Consider the following 25,405-nt stretch of genomic DNA (forward strand, 5'->3'; position numbering starts at 1 on the left):
CTCCCGCCCGCCGGAAGTGACGACACCAGCCATACCGAGGGAGCCCGCCTCCTTTCCGCCTTTCTTCCTTGACACACCTACACTGTCAGCCAATAGGAAGCTTCCAATAACGAAGGACCGCCTCTTTACGGATGTAGGGAGTCCAAAAGAACTCCCCCCCTCCATCCCCGATTAAAGTCAAAAGCAGTGATGTCCCAATATGACCCTCAGGAGGTCAACCAAGGACCACCTCCAAAAAATACTTTCCAACCCTGACCATATTATGACGTCATTCAAGTTTAATAATAGAAATGATAAAAGTATGACAGATAACTGTGGTCAGATTGAAGCAACTGTCCAATATTAGTATTATAATAGTTTTATGACACAATAATACAAGTATATTTAAAAGCCCTTTTGTAGGGTTGCTAAAGGTTGAAAAACATTTGAAATCTTCCTATATCAATTAATTTTATTTATCATTTAAATATGCAATAATGCAACAAAATGAGTGAGCATATAATCAATTGTTTATTAATGGGATTTTATTTTTAAATATTATTTGTAGTTATTATATTGTACGTGAATGTATTATATATTGTTTTATACTTATACATGTATTTTTATAATAGTAATAATATATATATGTATTATTCCTATATATCTTAATTTTATTCAATATTTATTATAATTACCATATTTTGTAGGGTTGCTAAAGGTTGAAAAACATTTAAAATCTTCCTATGTCAATTAATTTTATTTATCTTTTAAATATGCAATAATGCAACAAAATGAGTGAGCATATAATCAATTGTTTATTAATGGGATTATATTTTAAAATATTATTTGTAGTTATTATATTGTATGTGAATGTATTATATATTGTTTTATATTTATAGATGTATTTTTATAATAGTAATAACATATACATATGTATTATTCATATAGATCTTAATGTTTTTTTCAATATTTATTATAATTACCATATTTTGTAGGGTTGCTAAAGGTTGAAAACATTTCAAATCTTCCTATATCAATTAATTCTATTTATCATTTAAATATGCAATAATGCAACAAAATGAGTGAGCATATAATCAATTGTTTATTAATGGGATTCTATTTTTAAATATCATTTGTAGTTATTATTGTTATTGTTTTATATTTATACATTTATTTTTATAATAGTAATACAATACAAATGTATTATTCATATAGATCTTAATAATTTTTTTACAATATTTATTATAATTACCATATTTCCATTTTTTAACTCCACAATTGACCATCTTATGATGTAATTGAATTGCTTCTCACAAAATTAAATCACTTCATGAAAATACAATCAAGTCATTAAATAACAATCATATATTATTTTATATCCTATATTAGTAATCTTTTATTTTAATTTTAAAATATTTTTTTAATTATTTTAAATATTTTTTAATATTATTATTTAATTATTAATTATTATGTTAACTGCTAACCACTCAGTCACCATGCAGCCGCTAATTAATATTTTAAAAGCAAATTCCACAAAAAAGCACTTGAAATTATTTTTAAAAATAGACCAAATATTTTAAATTGAAAAATCCATACATTTAATAAATAATAAATATAAAACATATATTTAGTAAATATATACACTGACCACTTCATGCTTGAAAAACATCTATTGGACAAATAAAACAAAATAATTAAAATGTACAGACCTCCTATTGAACGTAATGAGAGTTGCAGTGTTACTTTTGTAAAATGAATTTCATTGCAGGACAGCCAGCACTTGAACTCATTTGCATCCCTCAGCGCTCTTCTTTCCTCATTTCAGCCCTCCATCACATTCTGTCCACATCTTTGGCTCCTCTAACAGCGCCTGGCTCTCCGCCTGGTGGCACGTCCTGGTTCAACCCCCCCTCAGTGTGGGTCCTGGGACCACTGTGACCCCACCTGACCCCATCCCCAGCAGGGTGGACAACACAGGCAGATCCTTTGGAAGCTTTTACTCAACACAACTTTTCCTCCAACTGGCGGCCCGCGGGCCAATAAATCTGATCATGTCAGCCCACAATTTCACCGGATTGGTTTGAACAATCAGGTCAAAGGTGACAAATATAAAAAGTATTTTGGATGTTCCCCTGGGGTGAGGGCACCTCCGTGTTGGATCTTTGATGAGGTGCAACGTCTCACTCCAGTGCGTTTTTGCTTGCTGGCTCACCGCTTGCTGCAAAGAGTGCAAAACTAAAGTAAGACTCACATTGTGTCAGCCATGTGTTTCATTTCTATTCATGTCACGGATGAAGATGACTTCACTAAAACACATGTCTTTGTTGCCCCCTGCTGGTCACAAGCTTTACTGCTGATGATGAGTACAGTAGAGGTTTTCTGCTGCTGCTTTGTGGTTAGTATTTTATTTACTATAATGTGTCTACTTAGTAGTAGCAATGGGTCAAGGCAGGTAGAAGGATTTTTTTAATAACCCTCTCAAATCATACATTTAAAATACACTAAATATTAAATAACAAATATGTTTTAATCAAAACTAATGACATATTTCGTCTTACTTTCATAATGATCATTATTATTGATAAGAGAAAGGCGTAAGTCGAAGTCATGAAAATGAGTACAACTTATTAAACTTAAAACAAATCTCGAACTATGTATACATTATGTATTTATGCGCTGCAAAATATTAATACTAATGAAAATACTACAAAATAAAAATGAAATTAAAATCTAATTCAATTAAATTTTAAAAATTAATTTATTGAAATAATAAAATAATAATAAATAATAAAATAATAATAGAAGCAATAATAGTAATAAATAGAAATAATAAAAGTACAGCTTTAGTGATTAAAAATAATGGTTAACATTTAAATAATTAAAAATTAAAGTAAAAATGAATACAAAAATACAAAAAGTTATTTTATAATGATGCTTATTATTCTTATAAAGTTATTTAATTTCATACTGTGGAAACAGGCTTTTCAAGTCAAAAGTCATTAATGGAACTAATGAAAAATAGTATAACAAGTGACAAAATAATTACAGTACGTATTTTTACAATTCAGTTCCATGGCATAGAAAATACTACTATTAATTAGTACGAGTGATGGTGATAGTGACAAAAAGACGTACACTAGATGGCGCTATATCTATAGCTATATTTACCACAGCCTTACGTTGTATTAAAAAAAAACCCAAAATGATATTAATTAAAGGTACTATTGCGTGTTACGGAGTCAATACATATCCACGTGCAGGTCAAATGTATTGTACTGTCTGCGACTGTGTAGCTGGGCCTTTAAGGGGCGGGGCTTGGAAGGTGACGATGTGACGTCACGAGTGAGAGAGTGAGTACGGGTGTGGCGGGAAGTGTAGGAGAGACGTGCTGGTAGCTAGTGGGGAGTTGAGAGGGTTGTGTTAGCCTGCTTTGTGGCCTACAGATACCCTGGTGTCAATGAGCAGTGTACTAGTTGTCCGCTGTTTATAAAGCGATTGAAGTACATGTTTATCACGCGATGTGAGTGTCTTATCTTTACCACAACCAGGGACATTATTACAGTATGCATGGAATGTTGTAATAAAGCTTTTAAACACCTATGACGTCATCATAAAGAGCCATGACTTGAATGAATGTATAGTTCAAGTAAGTGTGCAATATACCTTCACTTACATTGTTCATTTCAATAGAACATTGAATATGCCAAGTACTGATAAAGGTTTATTTGCATATATGATGATGAAATAGGCAAATTTCACATTACTACTATCACTATGTACATAAGCATTGTTTACTTCGTTTTACGTTTGTAATTTTTTTAGAATGGATTCTGCAACAATGGCAAAAAATAGTGGGATTAAATTTTATGTTATGTTAAATATTGATTTTTTATATTTATTTTTCATAAATATTTATATTTTTCATCTTCTAAAATGTAAAATGTTTTTCTGCAACAATGTCAAGTTCTGTTCTGTATTTTATTTTAAAGTACATTGAATCAACATAAAATACACAAAAAAACATTTTTATTGAATTAATGAAATACTTCAATATATTTTAAAATGCAAGTATATGTATTCAGCAAGCATCAGTGTATTATATTCTCATTGAAATTTTAAACATAAAAATAATAAAGTTGCATTTTGTTTGTATTCCATTCATATAGTTTATTCAATTTAAATATTTAAAAGTTAAATATTAAAAAGCATTGTTTCTGCAACATTTCAGTTAACTGAACTATGGCAAAATGATGATATTTAATTCAATACTAATGATTTTATTTTATTAACTTATGCATTTAAATAAATCATAGAATACATTTAATACATTTAATTAAATAAAAGCAACGCACAAACGATTTTATCTTCAAAGCTTTTATTCAAATTCAGAGCAAAACAATGACATAAGTATTGTGTGTGGCTTTACCTGCAGGTGCTGCTGCTGCTGGGGGGTGGGGGGTGGGGGGGGGGTAGGGTGCTGGGGGGTCTTGGCTTGGCTTTGCGCCTGGTGACGTATTGCTGCCCTTCAGGGAAGGCAGTAGGTTGTATAGTTATCTCCTGATTGGGCAAAATCACTACCCTGAAACCACACAACCTACTACCTCACCCCGTACGAACACCAGGAAGTCTTCTTCTCGGCTAATGTCACATGACCACAAACCAGGCCCAACACAATCACTTAGAAAACAAAAACAGCAGAGGCAACATGTTTGTCTGCGGTAACAAAGCAGTGCGACTCTGAAAGGTCACAGAGTGCAAACGTTGATCAAGGTGTAGTTGCGCTCATCTACCACGGTGGGGTGCTGCAGGGTAAGAAGACATTCCAGCCGCTTCAGGAAAGACAGTAAGTTGTATAGTTATCTGACAGGAAGGGTGTGACCCTAAAACTATACAACTTACTACCTCACCCCAAAGGACAGTCTAAGACTCCAATGCCGGACCAAAGATCCACGTAGACGTCCTCTGAAGACCAAAAAAAAAAAAAAAATACAATTGATATCAAATTCATGTCATCCGGAGCATTTGGCATCGTTTAACACAAGAATACAACATTCTGACATCATTGATAGGTCAGAAAAGTGGAGAAAGCATAATATGTCCCTTTAAAGACTTTAAAGACTGTTTTTAGGGATCTACTGTAAGAGCTTACAAGGACCTCCAGAAAAAAAAAACACATGTCAAAGATCCTCTATATCAGGGTTCGGGAACCCATGGCTTGCGAGGCATATGTGGCTGTTTTGATGTCTGCCTGTTTTAATTAAGTAAATAGTCAGCAGGGGACACCCGTAGCAGTAATGAATGAAAAAAACATTCACAGATGGCCAATTTGTCAAAAAACTCAAGATTTAATGTGGCGAATGAACTTTTTGCCGACGTTTCGGATGAAGACAAGATAATCCAAGGAATAAAAGACATCCCTCTGTCAGCAAGAACTGTTCCACCATCGCAGCATCATGGTGGAAAACCAAGTGGAGGAAACACAAGTGAAGGACATAACTGCAGCGTTATATTTTACACACGTCAACCATGCAGCATCAGAAGTCATTTTCATGGTCAGATTAGCTTCACTATAACATTATTAAAAAGAATACAGAGACTTACTATAGTCTAAAATTGTTGGTGTTGCCTAAAAATGCATGCATTTATTTGTATTCAGTGGTAAAAAAAAAATATATAAATATATACATTTTTAAACATTTCGCTTTCATGGCTCTCCATAAAGGTTCCCGACCCCTGCTCGATATGATGGGTGCTGTTTTTAGGCACCAACCGCAAAAACTTCCATATGACAAAAGCGCATCCATCCATTTTCTATGCCACTTATCCTCACAAGTCTCACGTGGAAATGCTGGAGCCTACCCCAGCTGACTTTGAACGAGAGGCGGGGTACACCCTGGACTGGTTACCAGAGCACATATAGAAAAACAACCATTCTCCACAAACAACTCCACACAGAGATGTCCAAGCAGAGACTCGAACCCAGATCTACTTGATCTCCTGACTGTGTGGCCAACATGCTAACCACTCTCGTCCAAGTATGAGTTTTATATTACACTATATATTTTATAATGTCATTTTTGACTTGCTGGCCGCGACCCATCCAGAATGGATCCATGTCCCACATTTAGGTCCCGACCCACCATTTGAGAACCCACCAAAGATCCTCTTATGAAAGGGTCTCAAACTCAATTTACCTGGGGGCCACTGGAGCTAGGGTCTGGGTGAGACTGGGCCGCATCAGGTTTTCAAAAAAAAAAAAAAAAACGCATTTATTAAAAACAGAAAAATGAATAAACTTTGCTTTGGTTCCGATTTTCTACAATAAAAGCTCTGATAAAACATTCCACTGTTCTCAAATATCTTAATTTTTATTTTTCTACACAAAATAAGATGAAAAATAAATAAACAAATCAAGAATAAAGAAAATCAATCAATCAGTAATAAATACATAAATAAATATAATAATAATAAAACGGCAAATAATAAAAACTTAAGAAACCACATATAGTTGGTGGGTAGACAAATTATTTTTTTTCTGATTAAAATGAACAAAGCATTATTAGAGCCCTGTAGACATGACAAAACACGACTATAGTCACATTTATACTCTTTTTATTTACAACATATTGCGCAACTGCAGGGTCTTGAGACACATGCTAACTCGCAAACTAGAGAGCTAGCGACCTAAATGGTAGCCTTCAAGTTATTTCCTTTAAACTTAAATAGCCAAAAACTTACCACTTTCACACGGATAGGGAGGACAACTATTAACAGTTATTTAACCTTTAACATGAACATTAATCAAACGTAATAATTTTTTCATGGTACATGATACCATACAGCATCCATATCAAACTTGCGCGGGCCGCACTAACATTAAACTTTCATATCAAGGCGGGGGGCCTCAAACCCGTGCCCTGCGGGCCACATTTGGCCCGCGGGCCGCATGTTTGAGACCCCTGCTCTTATGTGACAGGAATGATCCTCCCTCTGAGTGGGTATGGTTCATTCCCATATAAAGTAGCAGCTTGTTAGTCTGCTTGCAAGTCAAGCCACTTGCTATCATCAACACACATTAAGGCATGCATGCAGACTGGAAGCTAAAAACACTTGTATGCTATAAAGAGTCCCAGCAGGGATTCTTAGACGTGTGCAAGCTCAGCAAGAAGCTCAAACGTCAAAGTGGAGATTGGGCTCGGGCCTTGCAACACATGGACATGGACGTAAAAGCACAAGTCCATCACGAGAGACGGGAAAAGGCACTTTGATTCAATCACACTTAAATAGTCTTAAGTGCTGCAGATCAATAAAAAGTCTCAGAGCAGCGATAGCCCTGACAAAGTGCTCTAACCTTGTCATGTGATCTATGGGCTTCACTGTCCTAACCTTGTGTCATGTGATCTGCAAGAATCACTGTCCATTGTGTGGACGCCCGTATTGCACATGGACACTGTGTGCAATGCACCATCATGGACACGATTTACTGTGCAACATGTACAATACAGCATTCATTCATTCATTTTCAGCCGCTTATCTTCACGAGGGCAGGGGTGGGGGGGGGTGGGGGGTGATGCTGGAGCCTACACCATTCACTAGCATTTCTTCAACAGCTATGCAACCACTTTCAAGTTTCATGTATGACTCAAATCCATCTCTCCTATCAACAGTGCTTCACTCCACCATAACACAGAAACTGGGGGGCAAAAATGGCCTGTGTGGTAGAGTTCCAAGACCAAAGCCACTGCTGAACAAAGAGGCTTGTCTCAAAACATCTTGATGATCCCAAGACCTTTGGGAAATACTCTGCGGTCTGATGAGACAAAAGTTGAACTTTTTAGAAGGTGTGTGTCCCATCTATCTAAATCTAGTGTAAAAGTATTGCCATATTTCTGAAAAAAACATTATACCAACAATAAAATATGGTGGTGGTAGTGTGATGGTCTGGGGCTTTTTTTTTGCTGCTTCAAGACCTGGAATACTTGCTGTGATAAATGGAACCATGAATTCTGCTGTCTACCAAAAAATCCTGAAGGAGAATGTCTGTTGGTGACCTCAAGCTGAAACCAACTTGGGTTCTGCAACAGGACAATGATCCAAAACACACCAGCAAGTCCACCTCTGAAGAAAAACTAAATGAAGACTTCAGAGTGGCCTAGTCAAAGTCCTGACCTGAATCCTAATGAGATGATGTGACCTTAAAAAGGCGCTTCATGCTGGAAAAGCCTCCAATGCCTCCTATGTGGCTGAATGACAACAATTCAGAAAAGATGAGTGGGCCAGAATCCCTCCACAGCGCTGTAAGAGAGTCATTGCAAGTTAACCCAAACGCTTGATTGCAGTTGTTGCTGCTAAGGGTGGCCCACCCAGTTATCAGGTTTGATGTGCATGAACTAGTCACACAAAGAATTTGATCCAATTAAGAACGCTATAAATCGTCAGCCACATGACTCGCCTTCACATGACTTCTTCTAAATTGTAGACTCCAGCATAAATTTGTTTTGTCAACGTTCAGGACCAGGTTGTTCGCCTTGCACCAATCCACGAGGTGTTTCACTTCCTCCCTGTAAGCCAGTTCGTTGTTGTCCTGAATGAGGCCCAGAACTGTTGTGTCGTCCGCGTACTTCAGGATGTGCTTGCTGCTGTATCCGGGGCGACAGTCATGGGTCATCAGGGTAAACAACAGGGGGCTGAGAACACATCCCTGGGGTGAGCCGGTGTTCAGGGAGATGACAATGGATGTGTTGTTGCCCACTTTGACATACTGGGTTCTATTTGTGAGGAAGTCACAGGGAGGTCTTGAGGCCCAGCGGCTCCAACTTGCGTACCAGCTCCAGATGCTCCAGGCTCAGGTGGAGAGCAGTGGAGATGGCGTCCTTTAGTGGAGCGGTTTGTCTGGTATGCGAATTGGAATGGGTCGAGTAATCGGAGGAGTTTGGCGGTGATACGGTCCTTAACCACCCTCTCGAAGCATTTCATGATGGTGGATGTAAGTGCAATGGGCCGAAAGTCCTTTAGACATGTGATGGAGGATTTCTTGGGCACTGGAATTATTGTGGCAGAAACATGGGGGGACGACAGCCTGGGCCAGTGAGGTGTTGTGCGTTGGTGTACCTTGTTAGCATGTTTGCGCTACAGCAAGTCAAGTGCAGACAGAAGGAATCCGGCAGAAAGACGAGGTGGGGCGTTTAGAAAGAACAGCGACTCAGCAGGCCCCCCCTTAGGGAAGTAGCAGTAGCACAGCAGGCATGAGCCATCTATTTATATATATATATATATATATATATATATATATATATATATATATATATATATATATATATATATATATATATATATATATATATATATATATATATATATATATATATATATATATATATATATATATATATATATATATATATATATATATATCCCAAGACTGGAGGGGTGGGGAGGGTACAGCAGTGAGGGAGGAGGAAGCAGCACGGACAGGTCCTGTTACACATGTCATGGTGGGGGGTGCAGGGGGATTGAGCTCAGACAGGCTGACCTCTCAGTCACCTATACATGATGTAGAGTGCATGTAAATCAACAGGAGTCAATGTGGCATTCTATATGCAGCATGTACACGCACACACTTCATAATGTTATGTTAAAACATGTACACGTTTTACGAGTCTGCAGGAGCCTGCTGGAACAGATTGTTTCTATTTTTATTATTATTATTAATTTTTATTTCCTGTTTAAATATATATGTAGATATATTTATGTTTTACAATTAGGAGGAGCAACTTCTTTTTACACTTGCATGACAGTCAAGAATATGAAAAAAACATTGCTACTACAGTTAATCCAGGTTTTATGGTGGCCACAGGTTGACCCTGAAACAGACTATTTTAGTTTGCAGCAATTTTGTGTGTTTAAAAAAATGTGCTTATTGTTAGCAGGTTGGTTATCTCATTCACTACCAAAGATGTATTTACAAGTTTTTTCAACCCAACCGCTCACTACCCAAAATACGTCTTTGACGAAAAGAACAACGAGGTGATGATGCAACTCCACAAGTGAAGTGCATTTTATTACAACTCGGCATGCAACTCTGCCATAGAAATACAGACCTGATCAAAAGTTGAAGACCTCAAGCTATAAAAGCCAAAATCTGTTCCAAATGATCATTTTCTGTCAGGCATTCATACGGTCACGCCCTCCTGATAGCTCGCATTGTTGAACTGCATAAGCAAAGCCTCCGGGACGCAGTAAGACAGTCATTCTACGTTTTTTTAAAAGATCCTGAGCATTATGGTATAAAAAAAGTCAAGTGATAGACCCCATAAAGTTACACCTGCCCTGAGCCAGAGAATCCCTTTGGCTGTCCGTCAAGACACAGGGCGGTCCTCGACCTAAATTTAAGGCCTTTACCCTGGGCTCACACTGGATCCATCATGGTTCTGTTGCGGCCGCTGCCTGTTGTATGCTCACAGCAGCTCCATCCGGCTCAACTGTGTCGGCTGTACGGCAAAACGGAAAGAATCCCTTCAGGTTCTACCTTTTTTTTTCAGGCGGACTTCATAGACTCCGGATCACTAACAATAATAAACATTAAAAAATATATAAGTTTTTGGACTCATTGTATGAAGTCAAAAAGCAAATATTACTATTGTTTACAAGAACTTCCTGTATACAAAGCTAATTATCTTATTGAACATCTGCTTTCGCAAGCGCAGTTTCCGCAGCCAGAGTGTGTAACAATAGGAATTGTTATTGTTGTTTACGTTTGACACGAGTGATGGACCGGTGTTCAGAGTTCACGCATGTGGCCGTATTTGTGCAAGGTGACTGTCAGTGATAAATAAAGAGACCCACTGAGCAGTGGTAATGCTAAAACGTCCAGTTTGTGTAGTCAGGAGACAGACCTAGACCAAACTGACCATGCAGATGTGCAAAAGGTAAAGTCTAGCTATTTTTCAACTGGTCTTCAGCATGCTCAGCTCCACCGACCCAGCCGACAGTGTCTCATCAAGTTCCGTCTGATGCTTGATATATATTTAACCCCCACCCCCCCCATCGAGACAAATACCTCTACCGGAATGGGCTGCATGTGAACTTGAGACCCGACGCTGGAGTGGGCAGACTGGATGTGTCTGTAACCTTGAGGAGACCACTACCACCCTGTTTACGGCCCCCGCTGTCGTCAGAGCCGTCGGCATGGTTAGTTAGCGGCGACGTGGCCTGGGAGTGCGGTGCTAGCAAACCGCAGTGGCGAGCTATTGTGCAGCTTGGCAGCAGATATCAGCTTCGGCTGGGCGACGCTGCCAAAATCAAGCACAATATAAAAGCAATGTACCCTGATTTAGACATTTTCAGAATAAGCCCTCCTCCCAAGGCCCCCCCACCGCGTGTTGGATGGCGATGATGTTTGTGGCGTCACATCGTCTGTGCACTTGTGCCTACACGCGAGTGCTGTGTATCAGCGCCACGAGGCGTGATATGTTGCATGTTGCCCCGCCATCTGCTCATGATAGGCTGAGGCTATATAGAAACCCACCGCCCCCACCAGCACACTTATACACAAAGCATTTACAATTTAACACAATATGGAGGTGCCAGCGACCAAATGAGGAAGCCAAAGGGGACATTCTGACCCGCAAATGAAGCCACTGACTGTCAGCGTCTTCCTGCTTGGAGGGGGGCTTTGCTATATTTTGCACCTAGAGTTGAAATCAGCTGTTGTGTGCAAAATGACTACAGACCACACACACAAACAAATTTAGCACATTGTATCGTTATATACACACATGGATGCCCGACTGAGGACGAGTGGCTCGCATGTTGGCCATATTTTAAAAATATTTATTAATTATATATTATATTATATTTGATAATTTGGATAAAAATCTGTATTTTTCACAATCGTGTTGGACTTAAAAATATAATTATTTAAAAATCTTATTAAAATATTCCTTAAAAAATATATATATTTTACAATTATTAATCACATATTCACAATTTTAGAGGATGATTTTGATTTAAAAAATGCAAAATCAGCATTTTGCAGAATTGTGTCTGACAAATGATAAAATAGTAATAATATCAAATGTGTTATTTTCTTTTTCTACTGTTTTCAATATTATTATTATTACATTTTGTTCATATTTTACCTCATATTTCATTATCTTTATCTTTTACCTATGCAATATTAAATATTGTATTAAATATCTATGTTACCTGAATATGAACAACTTTGAAGATTATTGCCCCCATAAATAGCAATAGCAATTTATTTTACATTCATTTAGTTTTTCTACTATTTTCAATATTATTATTATTACATTTTGTTGATATTTTACCTCGTATTTCATTACCTTTGTCTTTTACCTATGTGATAATAAATATTGTATTGAATATCTATGTTACCTGAGTATGAACAACTTTGGAGATTATTGCCCCCATAAATAGCAATAGCAATTTATTTTACATTCATTTAGTTTTTCTACTATTTTCAATATTTTAATTGTCAATCATGAATGTAAATTAATTAATAAAGTGAGGTGCATTTACTGTAGAGTGGCTTTATCAAGCTGCATTATTCTGTACACACACACACACACACACCAGTCTCTTGATTAAACTCTGCCTGAACTCGGAGCAGCTGAGGTAAAATGAAAAAACTATCAGCAACATTTTCCAAAGAAACGCCACTATCTGAAATATTTAAGAGGCCAAGTCCTTCCTGGCAGCCATCTTTCTCTGTCTCACACACACATCACATTTCCTTTAAATAATAAAGAGCTGGTGTGAGGTTTTGAATATTTTTTTTTTTGCAAGAGACAGTCTTTGGAGTAGAAGTTGGGAGGATCTGACTAACATCTGCGCATGTAATCAAACGCCTGGCACTTAAGCCCAGCTTGCTGGAGGCTGGAGGGGTGGGGCCTGAGGTTAGCGAGTGCACGTTGGGGGCCGAGGTTCCCGCTAACACTGCAGTGTGTTGAGGCTCGGGTGGAGACAGGTACGCAAGCACCCACTTTTCCAGAGCAAGAAAAAGTCCAGAGGTCAAGTTTTTATGTGCACAATTTAGACACGGGATGGTCCGTGTTGCACCCCCCCCCCCGCTCGTTTCTTTTTAAACATGCCCACTTGCTTTCTTCCTCCCTCTCGTCTCGCTGCCCGACTCCTTTGGCAGCGCCGCACAAAATGGCGACGCAAAGCTGGAAGGCAAGAGAGTGGAAACCATTTTCTCACAAGAGCGGAGTTGAGCTGCGCCTTGCGGATAATTAGTGTTCAAGATAGCATTTGTGTGTCCAATATCGTCGTTAGTTAGCTTGGTGGCACTTTCATAACAATAAAACACATTAGGTACTCACGTCAAGGGGCGGTGCCCACGGTTTCACAGCCTGGTGGCAGTGTTTGACGATGTCACAACTTCCTAGAAGAACAAGAAGAGGGACAAAGAAGGTAAGGTACGGTAGATCATTGCTAGCTTACAGCGCTACAGTGCATCTAACAGTCATCAAAACAGTGAAATTCAGTTCACTGAATTAACTTAGACTCTTCTACTTAGCTAGTGAGTTAACACCACACAATGTTGGCTGCTTAGAATTCAACAAAGTAAACAAAGGAGCAGCATTTGGAGTCTGTTTTCCGATGGTCTCTGTGTTGTCTTGTGAGCCGACTAAGAAATATCCCACCAAGTGGTTATATGTCTTCTCCGCAGGCTGAGAATATAATTGGTTAGCTTGCCTTTCAGATAGGATGCTAACTGTTGGTGGAGAAAGTAGTTGTGATGACCATGAAGGAGAAGGATCTCAACACGCATAGACGAAATATCTTAATGTGCGTTGGCTGCCCTTAATGGGTGTCACAAGATTTCTCCTTCGGAAAAAAATGTCTGGCGAGCATTATTAGACCATATATAGTAAATGAATTACAGTAAACCTTGGATATCAGATTCAATTGTTCCCACTGGTTTTGTCCGATATAAGCGAAATCCGTTATATGCGTATACCGGAAAATGTCCGTTTTACGCATATATCGGATTTATATCCGGTATATGCGTAAATCGGATTTCATCCGTTATAAAAAGGCACTTCCTTGACTATGTTTCCAATGTACCTGGACTGGGCAATGAAAAGAGATGTAAGGTAATGAGAATTTAACTTTATTGAACTCTGAGCATAACAAATTGTTAATTAAGCTAGGCCCTGTTACGCCCGTCAGGCCTACGTTATTTCCAATAGTGAGGTTAAGATCTCATTCACTGCTGTGCTAGTATTATTGACGTCACTCACTTTTATATTTGTCCTAAATCTGGAGCCAGCAGAAAGACAATAGCCAGTGACATCAACAAGATTAGCATAACGATGCGGCCATCCGATATATGCGAGGGAAAATCGGTTCTTTTTTATCTGTCCGTTGTGAGCGAATTTCCGATATATCGGAGTCCGATATATCCGAGGTTTACTGTAATAATATATATTTAGCCATGTCTGTTGTCGCCTACTAGCAGGCCGGAAGAGGTTTCACTCTCAGCACCTTTGATCCATTGAACAATGGCATCAAGGGAGTGAGCCCTTTCGTCAGTCATACAGCCTTTGTCTGGGTCTGTACATACAAAGTACAGAAGGCTGCAACATTGTGGAAATTAAATTGTGTATTAAAAATTCATACTTTATTGTCATATAATTTTTTCTTGTATTTAAGAGAATGTTACAATCTTGTCTTGTCCAAGTCTAGTGTATTATCTCGTGACACCCCTACTCAAACGTGTGGGGTGCAGGTGTGGCGTTCAAGTCTGCAAGTGTGACATACAAAAACCATTGACATTTTGCCCAAACCTGACACCAACAAAACGTACGAAAGACACACTTTGGCCACACGAAAAATGCACAAAGATGTAAAAGTACTTAAGTTTGTCTGCACGCCTGAAAAAAGTACCCGTCCAGTTTGTTTGACCCAACAAAAAACCTCTGTGGCCAGTCAGTCTATAGCTCAAAAATCTGCACGCTTCTTGCATTTTTTTTGCATGAGCCAATGTAGACAATGATATAAACAATTTAAGGCTGCATGGTTAGGGTTTGGGTTAGGGTTTTAAGTAGGGGTAGGGGTATGGTTACTCCAAACCTCCACAGATTTTGCTGCATGCCTCCTTCCTCCAAATTTGGGTTACAAGGGCTGGGAGTTAATGGTACTAGGATTGGGGTTAATGGGGGTTAGGATTAAGTTTAGGGCTCAGATTTTTCTTATGTTGCTACAGACAATCTCTAAAGACCACACCTAAATATCAAGAGGATACTTCCCGTGAAATACCTCACCTATCTTGAAGTAATAGCAGACCTTTGACATTAGCTACAAGTTAATGACTTGCCTATTGAGAACCCTGTAAGTCACAAGATCTGAATAAGGGGTAGCCTGGACAAACATCAACGAATATTCAATATGCGTGAACCTGACCAAAGACAAGAACCACTGCCAATTAATGAACAAGATGTCTACCAGGACCAAAATGTAGATGCACTAAGAAACAAGGAACCAGGAACGAAGATCAGTCTATGTGTTCGCGTACCCATCTTTTGGCAGTATTCAGTATGCATGAACCTTACCTGCGACCAGAATGCTAGCCAGTCAATAACTAAGATGTCTACCAGACAAGAGAGAGAGACCTGGACCTCTGAGGTAGTCTACAGTAGAGGACCAAGACCAGTTCACATACTCTCTCAGGAATAGTCAATATGGTTTCATCTGACCAGAAACACTGTTTGCTAAGATGTCCAAGGTGAAGTAGAAGTAGATGCACAAAGATGCCGTAACCTCTGAGGCAGGCAATGTGTTGACATCCCATGAACTCGGACAACCACCCTATCGGTTGCGTCAATGCTGTTAGTGTAGTTGAAATCCATCATGTCACATCCTATCGCATCTGGTTATGTCAGGGATCTCAAACACGCGGCCCGTGGGCCAAATGTGGTCCGCAGGACACTTAGTTTGAGGCCCCTGCCTTGATATGAAAGTTTAATGTTCGTGCGGCCTGCGCAAGTTTGATATGATTGCTGTATGGTATCATGTACCCAGAAAAAAATATTACGTTTGATTAATGTTCATGTTAAAGGTTAAATAACTGTTATCCTCCCTATCCGTGTGGAAGTGGTAAGTTTTTGGCTATTAAAGTTTAAAGGAAATAGCTTGAAGGCTACCGTTTAGGTCGCTAGCTCTCTAGTTTGCGAGTTAGCATGTGTCTCAAGACCCTGCAGTTGCGCAATATGTTGTAAATAAAAAAAAGTATAAATGTGACTATAGTTGTGTTTTGTCATGTCTACAGGGCTCTAATAATGCTTTGTTCATTTTAATCTGAAAAAAATAATTTGTCTACCCACCAACTATATGTGGTTTCTTAAGTTTTTATTATTTGCTGTTTTATTATTATTATTATTATATTTTTTTATTACTGATTGATTGATTTTCTTTATTCTTGATTTGTTTATTTATTTTTCATCTTATGTTGTGCAGAAAAATAAAAATTACGATATTTGAGAACAGTGGAATGTTTTATCAGAGCTTTTATTGTGGAAAATCGGAACCAAAGCACTGAAAAAGTTTGTATATTTTTCTGTTTTTAATAAATGCGTTTTTTTTTTTTTTTTTGGAGAACCTGATGCGGCCCAGCCTTGCCCAGACCTTAGCTCCAGTGGCCCCCAGGTAAATTGAGTTTGAGACCCCTGGGTTATGTAGTCTTTTCCAAACCCTAACCCTTCGCCCTAACCCCAATCCTAACCCCTAACTGTGGTATTTGCCTAACTGCCTAACTGTATGTGGTCTTTGCATGATCTGCTAACCTAACTGATTACATACTACGTGGTCTCTTACCCAATCCCCCCTCCCCGATCGCACCATAGCATCCTCTCTAGCGCCCTATTAGCCAGTCCATGCTCGATGTTCCTGCTGCCATATTTCTCATAAGGCCCGGGTGTCACGTGCGTGGGCGAGGTGGCGTACATCACAAGCCGCTGCATGCACACGTAGCACAACATGTTCCACTTCACATATCGAACAGGCTGCCTGTGACACGTGGATGTGTACGTGCACGTAGACACGTGCTTTGGCGACAAAGATAAAGAGTCCGAGCTGGGGGCTGCACGAGGAGGAGGAGGAGGACACTGCCAATTAGAGGCCTTCACTCAGTAGGTGATAATTCCGTACAGGGATGCTAATTGCGGTGCGGGGCACAGCCTTTGCTGTGGACGCTTTTTTATATATTGTTTGGAACGTTTATAATTACAGTTCAGCGCCTTGGAGTGCCGCCAGCACATGTTTATAGACTCATGAGTAACCCAACTCCCGCGGCCCATGGAGACAGATTCATGTCCATGGCTGTGCACTCAATGCACTCTATGTACAACGCTATGTGTCTCTCTGAGTGTGTGTGTGCACGCTTATGACTCGAGAAGCCTGGCCAAGTATGTCCAATGGCTCTTTAGGAAAACACAATACTTACGCAGTAAATAAGAAACATTATTCTAACTGGACTTAAGTGTGTTTGTGTGTACGCTAACAACTGGAGTCCCGCTTATGACTGAAGAAGCCTGGGCAAGCCTATGCAATCTTATAGTGCAGGAGATACATGAAGACATCGGATATTTGGAATTTCTGTTGATTTATATTGATAAGTCCTGGATTTGTTATTTGTAATCTGTAACAAATTTGAATAGTTTTCTTTCACAGCGCTTCTACTTCACTGTTTCCCTCCACCAACACTGTGGGTCGTGGGGGTGCTGGAGCCTATCCCAGCTGTCTTCGGGCGAGAAGCGGGGTATACCATGGACTGGTTGCCAGCCAATCACAGGGCACATATAGACAAACAACCATTCACACTCACATTCATACCTATGGACAATTTGGAGTCGCTAATTAACCTAGCATGTTTTTGGAATGTGGGAGGAAAACGGAGTACCCGGAGAAAACCCACGCATGCACGGGGAGAACATGCAAACTCTACACAGAGATGGCCGAGGGTGGAATTGAACTCGGGTCTCCTAGCTGTGAGGCCTGCATGCTAACCACTTGGCCGCTGTGAAGCCCCTTTATTCCCCAAACAGTGAAAAATAACCTAAAAAATAATAATTAAAAAAATTAAAACATTTCAAATGTAAATAATAAAATAAAATAGAAAACTGAAAAAAACTGCTTGTTTTTTTATTGAAAAAAAATGTAGTGGAACTTGCTAATTTTTTGACCCTTTGTATTGAGTTGTGGTCTCCTATAGAGCAGCTACACACAATAACCCACACAGAAAAGTGTCTAGATCTGAATCTGCACCTTTTCCTGCTGTATTTCCTTTGATTTGTGCTTCCTGCCAAAATGGTCTGTTTTCATTTATTCTACCCACAGCCAGCCTCCGGGCATGCCCACTCCGCTGTGATTGATCACACGCCCAAAGTGCTTCCTAACTATGAACCATATAAGGAAGTACCCTCTCTGTGACATCATGAAGGGGCAGTTTTACCACGCCTTTTGAAACCAAGCGTTTTGAGTCCCAAACTTCTTTTTGAAACTTTTTGAAACAACATTCTAATTACATTTATAGATAGTGACGTTTTACAGAAAAGTCAAGAACGCATATAATAGGTCCCCTTTAAAAATAAGGTTAAGGAAAAAAATGCATTTTTTTCAAAACATTTAAAACCTCATTATAAAGCAGAAACCCTGTCATTTCTCCCACTCAAAACAGTAAAAAAAAAAACTAAATTAAAATAATATAATAATAATACTAGTGAAAAAATAGAAATATAGAATGTTTGAATTATATATATATATATATATACATATATATAAATGTATATATATATTTTAATATATTACATATTTATAAATTATTTTATATATTAATATATAAATATATTATAATATATATATATAATTTATATATATTTTACATATATATTATAATATATATTTTAATATAATATATTTTAATATATTGCATATTTATATATTATTTTATATATTAATATATATATATTATAATATATATATATATATATAATTTATATAATTTATATATTAAACCTTACCGTGAAGCAGTAGAACCATATAGTTATAGTACACATTGCTTGTTCATATGGTCATAGTTTTTATCATTTACAATGATTTTACATGATTCTAATTTTCATGTAAATGTAATGTGATGCTGCAAAAAACGCTTTTAACAACTTGAAATTGCTTAAAAGTGCAATATATCCAATCCCCCCCCCCGGCAAACTGGAATCAGTCAAGAGGTTTTTTAACCTTATTTCTGACAAGAGCGACGGCACTGTCGCGCACGCCGCTTGCAATCCTATCTCCCAGTCAAACAAATTTGGCTGACTCGGCAGTTATGCCGGGTCCAAAAAAGTGCCTTGGCAACAGCGGGAGCCAAAAGCTGTAGAAATATATGAGCAGTGGAAAGGAAAAGTTGAGTGGGCGCCACACAGTGTTATCTGGACCACGTTGTTGCCAGGCAGATACAGAGCTGACCAACACACACACAGTGTTATTAGTGGTCCATAAGCAGCAGAAAAACGAGTCAGATAATTTGACAAATGATCTCGAATGTGAGCTGGCGGTGCTCCAGCTGTGTAAGACGCTCATTGAGGCCCAAGCTGCCATGTGAAAGGTCTTTCAGCTCAGCATGATGTCACCATGACATCATGTTGCTGTGCTTAAAATCATGTGTGACCGCGGCCCAGCTGACATTCGCATTAGCACAAAAAAAGAAGGGGAGGGTTCGAGTACGGCAGCTACTCGACAGCGTGATGGACTTAATGACCTCTGAGGATGGCGGCGCAAACTTCGCTACAGGCAGGGTGGCGGGATCTGTCCTTGTTGTGGCATCGTGTCGACGACAGAGGAACGCTCTCATCGTTGCAACACGCTTCCGTGAGAATGGAGTCGCAAACCGCATGAGAAGTTTGTAAATTTTGTTCCGAATTAACGCCGCACTCACGCAGTTCTGCAGCAGCACCCCTAACTTAAGTCTCTTCTATTCTGCAAGTCGGTGCTGATCATTCATAACTGGCATGAGGAAACATATTCATCACGTGATACAAGCAAGGGTACAGTTGAGCCTTCATTAAAATTATTAGATTTTATTTTTATACATTATGTATACAATATACTAATACACATTTACAATAGCTATACTCATCTTTTTATTTCTTTCTATTTTTATTCATATATGATTTAAACATTGTGGTGTTTATCATTAGTAACCAGCCTCAGGAAATGTTGTATTAATCACATGACACATCTATATTGAGTATGTATATTGTGGACTTTTGTGTATTCATTACATATTATATGTATATAATTCTATATCCTTATATAATATTAATACCATGTTATAGAATTTATATTTGTTAAATTAATTGAATACAAATTTGATTGATTATTATTAATAACTGGCAGGAGGAGCAATCACATTAATGACATGACTTGTCTACAGTGTGTACATGCATGTGCAACAGTACAAAATCTGCAAAAATTTACTTTTGCACAAAATCCAAAAAACAAAATTCCTACTTGGTCAATTTATTTTCTTTCTCATTGAAAGCACAACAAAAACTGTGAAGCAGAATTATTCTATATTGACTCACTCAATCCCAGACATTATTGAAAAGACAACCCCTTCAGCAATGTTCATTTTAGACAATTTTGCTTGGATCGTTCAAGGCACACAGATTATTGTGTTCTATGGCTATATAAACATAGAACCTACTACCAAAAGACAGAAAAATAAGTTTATTTCTACATTTTTGCATTCTGTAGTAATAAGTAGTAGAACGTAGGTAAGTTTCAGCAAAATATCTGCTCCCGACTAAAATGTTATTTGCAAAAATTTCCCTTTGACACAAATATTTTTTGCTTTTGTGACAGCCCAAGTATCTAAACAGCTAAACTAACACGGAAAATACAAAAAAGGGGTTGTTTGACATCAAAATAACAATTTATTTAGGAATATAACACCATGAACTATTTATACCTTTCACTTTTGGAACTGAACTATATGTGTATGCATGTGCTTGAGCACATGTGCATGCGTTAAAATGTGTGATTTTTCCGTTCAGAAGATCTCTGCCAAGCTCTTAAATTTTAAATATTAAATGCACTTCTGCCACCTTGTGGCCGTTTTTATGGCTATTTTTGCTCTGAAGTGAATTCCAGTAGTGGAGAGTTGCATCACCACCAATTTTTACCGAAAATACCGATAAATACGTTGTTGGGGTTGGGGCTTCATAATTACAAAAACATATAAATATATCTTTGGTATTGAATTAGTTAAGAAGTAAGAAAAAAGTTTTTTGCCCACAATGATTATTTATTTCTTATTCGAAGTGTGTTAAGGGTGCACACTGCTTACACTGCAACTTATATCATAATTATTTTGCATTCCCTTTTTCTATATAAGCAAGGTGGCAGTTATTCATAACTGGCAGGAGGTGTAATTGCAAAATCCTCATGGGCGCAGGCAACACACTCCACTGGGACTTACTATGTAAGAAATGACACAAAATGTTATTATATTTCTGCAAGGTTTGTGTATATTTGGAGTAAGTATTTAAATACCCTCAACATTGACTTGAGTACAATGCTTTGTCCAGTACATTTTTGCACAGTAGATGCAGAATGAAGGTCCTTTGTTGTTGGAATCGTCAAATACACGTTTCAAGCCAAACACTACAGATATGGCGTGTGTTATATTACATAATTTGAATATCGTGCAATTATTTCAAAGCAGTAAGGGGTTAGTGCATTGCTTTTTGTACCAAATTCTACCAGTAGGAATAAATTTTACATGACTGTATATTAGCATCACCCGAGATATTGCATTCCACTTTTAAAAAGATTTGTGTGTATTATTTTTGAGATAATTCGACAAAGAGCAAAATGCAACAAGAATTTTGTGGAAAACAACACAAAAACGTATGCGTGACATTACGTTGGGACTATTTTGCATCAACATGACGAGTCCTGCTGTAACACATGCCACAAATATGGCAGACACACTCCAGGGAAAACACCACACGGAGGTGATAAGGAGTGTTTGGGGTGGGTTAGGACAAAGATTTTTAAGTCATCCATTCAAACATCTCCTATAAAGTACAACTAAATGCAACTAAATGGCAAGAGAGCATGCGTTGGCGACCAGTACGAGGAGGCCGCAGTCTGTTGTGTTTTCGTTATTGGCACATTGTACTTGTGGTTGAAAAGGTATCAGTCAAACAGGAGCATTATATTTACTGAATATTGTTTTATCGTTATTAAGACTGCATGAGTGTATGCTCTCCTTGTATGCTAAGCATTATCTGGAATTAGCCACATTATTATTCATGAAATATCACCTGAGAAGGAAACACACACCTATCTATTTGTCATAGCCGTGGATGAATTGTAGCTGTTAAAAAGAGTGTGTTCTTCTTTTAAAATGTATTACACTTTATAGCTTCACTTTTTTATTAACACAATAAATATTTGGGGTTCACATTAAAAATATTTTATGTTTTAAACATAATTATTGCTGGTAATGTAGGCTTGGACCAAATGATTTGTTTATTGGTTCGTGGTATTTAATTAAGAAAAAATAAAATATTTTTAAGTATAGCAAATGACCTATTACTCCACCACCCACACACACACACACACACACACACACACACACACACACACACACCTAACTATACGAAATCAATTGTTTTGCTGGATTTTCTTCCCATGAGAAACATAACGGTCATAAAAATAAATTCTTTAGGCCAAAAAAATGTAAAATAATTTTATGCAACTCCAAACAAAAGTGTTTTCATTCAAATGAAAATAAAGTAAGATATTATGTTAATATATGTCACTTCCGGTACTGCAAGGTCATTTGAATGGCAACACATTATTAACCAGTTTAAAAAAGCTCCTTTTTGCACTTTTAATTACAGTTTAGCAGAGAAAAAGTTGTGTTTTTCTGCTTTTTTTGCCATCTTTTTCTTTTTCCATTAATTGAAACACATTTCTCTCCAAGTTCATCCTCAAGTTCAAGGTTACGAGCAAGTTCAAGTTCAAGTTCGGCAGCTCCTAACTTGCTTTTTTTTAGCTTTTTAAAATGTTTTCTATGTTTTACTTAACTCTAAATTCCAAATATATTAAGTAGAACATTAAACAACAATAAAAAGGCACGGGAAAGGCAAAAATTGAAGTCAAAGTATTAAGATTAGCTTGAAAAAGACGATGTTTAACGCACAAACATGCGTGGGTGGACAGAACCGTTTCATTTCGACCAACATGGGACTGTTTGGATGGGGATCAGGTAAACTGCTTCTCCATGAGAGACAATACGCTGCAGCGTGGCGCCATCAAGGCCCGCGCCGTGCACCAAATAGCAGGCCTTGCCGGGAGGCGGGGAGGGAGGGAGTGGGGCTCATGGAAGTCAAAAAGTCTGATTCCTGCTAATGTTGCTACTATGATATAAAATATCAGAAAATGGTCAAAAATCGCATGTTATTGGTTGTTTTATGCAACGCTATTTTCCTATTTTTGTACGTAATTACAACGCAGTCCATGAAATGCGGCCAAAATTCGAGATAAGTCGCCGCTCCCACATTTTACAAGCATTGGATGTGAGTAAATCGCACAAAAGAGCGCATATACGGACCCGTAAATCATCATGGCGGCACAAAGAGACAGGAAATGGCGAGATTCCACCACGAATGATCCAAGTGATGCTCACCCTCGCTCACGAGCTTCGCTTAAACTACCCCAAAAAGCTCCAAATCCACAAAAGTAGCACGATTTTGGTCATTTGCCTCGCCGGGTATGCCGCGTTACACTCGAGCTCTCTCTCCTGCTCTTTGCGCGTGCTCGGGCCGCACCGCTCGGGGAACAAGGCCTTGCCCTCCGTCCTTCCGGCGAGTACATTCATGTAATCCAGAAAAGTTCCAGCTTTTGCGTGTGCTCGTTAAAGGCAGATGCTCGGGATGAAATGTGATGAAACAAAAAGCCAGGCGATGGTACTCACCCGTCTCGGAGGATGCGAGGTTCGCTGAAGGCCTGGTTTCTCTCTCCTGTGTGTGTCCCCCCCCCCCACCCACTTCTCCCTTCTCTTCCCGGTTCCGGCCCGCAATCTCAGCTTTGGCCCTCGCTCCCTCCTCTGGCCGCGGTCTGAGCCCCCGAGTTCAAGTCGGGCCTGAAACAATAGGAGGCCATGAGGCTGCTAGTCCAGTAGCGCATGAATATGAGCAAATAAGACTAAAAACGGATGCAAAGCAACATAGGACCCAGGTCTGGGTCCAGGTATGGTGCTCTTGACTTATGAATATTGAAGCTATCTGCATGCCGCTGGCTTGCAACCCTTGCTTCGTCATCTCTTGGCGAGATGTCTTCACTTCTTGAGTTGAAAAAAGTATTCAAGGCCTGCTACAGACACAGACGCACACACACACACACACACACACACAAGCTCCACGACACACACGAAAGCCATCTGCTGCAAAATAATCACATTAAAAACTGCAATTACTAACATTTGCTACCCTTCATTGCTTTTGTTCGCAGTGCCAACCTGGAACGGCTCGGCTCGGCTCGGCTTGGCTCGACCCGCTGTGCCAGTCGGGAAGCAGCATGCAAGTAACAGAACCAGGTCCGACCAGGTCAGCGGCTTTTACCAGAACCCTCCTCTTCTTTCAATCCAAAAAATAGTTTTTTTTTTTTAGTCATGCAAAAAAAAAAAAAGAATAAATTACATCTTTAAAAACAGCATAGTCCAAAGCGTGGAGAAATTTCAAAAATGGGTGCACAAAAAAAGTGTGAAAAGGCAACTTGTTGCAAGCTTTTTCTTGCAGCAAGTTGGAGGCAGAGGGTTAAAATCCAAAGCCTGTGGTGAGTGAAAAAAAAAGGGAAGAAAAGATCCGTCTGTGGAAGGGGAGGGTGGGTGACGGCCGCGACGGCGGTGGCGGTGGCGGGGAGGCCCGGACTGACTGTAGAAATAGCAGCAGACTCCCCCCCACCCCTCCGGCCCCTTCCTCCCCCTCCACGCTTCTCTTCTCCCCCTAAGTCTCCCCCTTGCATGAGGCTGGAGCAGAAAGAGAGGCTGCAGAAGAAGTGCCAGAGAGAAAGAGAAAGAGGGGGAGGAGACAGACGCTGATGGTGAAATAGGAGGTGGGGCCTGCCTGGTGCACCATCCCAGAGGAAGAGAGAGAGAGAGAGAGAGAGAGAGAGAGAGAGAGAGAGAGAGAGAGAGACGGAGGCGGGTGTGCAGACGCAGTGCATGCCGGGACACCATCGTGCGGCATCCAAAGAAAAATGGAGGAACGCTGCAGGAGTTTGTGCACTACTTCCTGTTGGGAGTCCACACACACATGCACAGGAACAAGATAAGCTTCCAGTCAGTGTTTATTTCAGGAACATGTGGCCGGGAGGCTCCAAGATCCGATCCCCC

At 39.0% G+C, this 25,405-nt stretch overlaps 1 long non-coding RNA gene across 3 annotated transcripts; it reads right to left on the reverse strand.

Annotated features, from left to right (window-relative positions):
• Positions 1–4,375: 4,375 nt before the first annotated feature.
• LOC131131076 (uncharacterized) lies at positions 4,376–25,405 on the reverse strand. 3 transcript variants are annotated; one of them, XR_009130147.1, is made up of 4 exons: positions 24,492–25,405; positions 23,987–24,154; positions 13,323–13,384; positions 4,376–4,941 (listed from the first exon to the last, which is right to left on the reverse strand). It is a non-coding gene; the product is annotated as an uncharacterized LOC131131076 (long non-coding RNA). The 3 variants fall into 3 exon arrangements; XR_009130148.1 differs by having other exon boundaries at positions 4,376–4,808; positions 4,887–4,941; positions 23,987–25,405; XR_009130146.1 differs by having other exon boundaries at positions 23,987–25,405.

This window comes from Doryrhamphus excisus, chromosome 6 (genome assembly GCF_030265055.1).
Source record: "Doryrhamphus excisus isolate RoL2022-K1 chromosome 6, RoL_Dexc_1.0, whole genome shotgun sequence".
NCBI lineage: Eukaryota > Metazoa > Chordata > Actinopteri > Syngnathiformes > Syngnathidae > Doryrhamphus > Doryrhamphus excisus.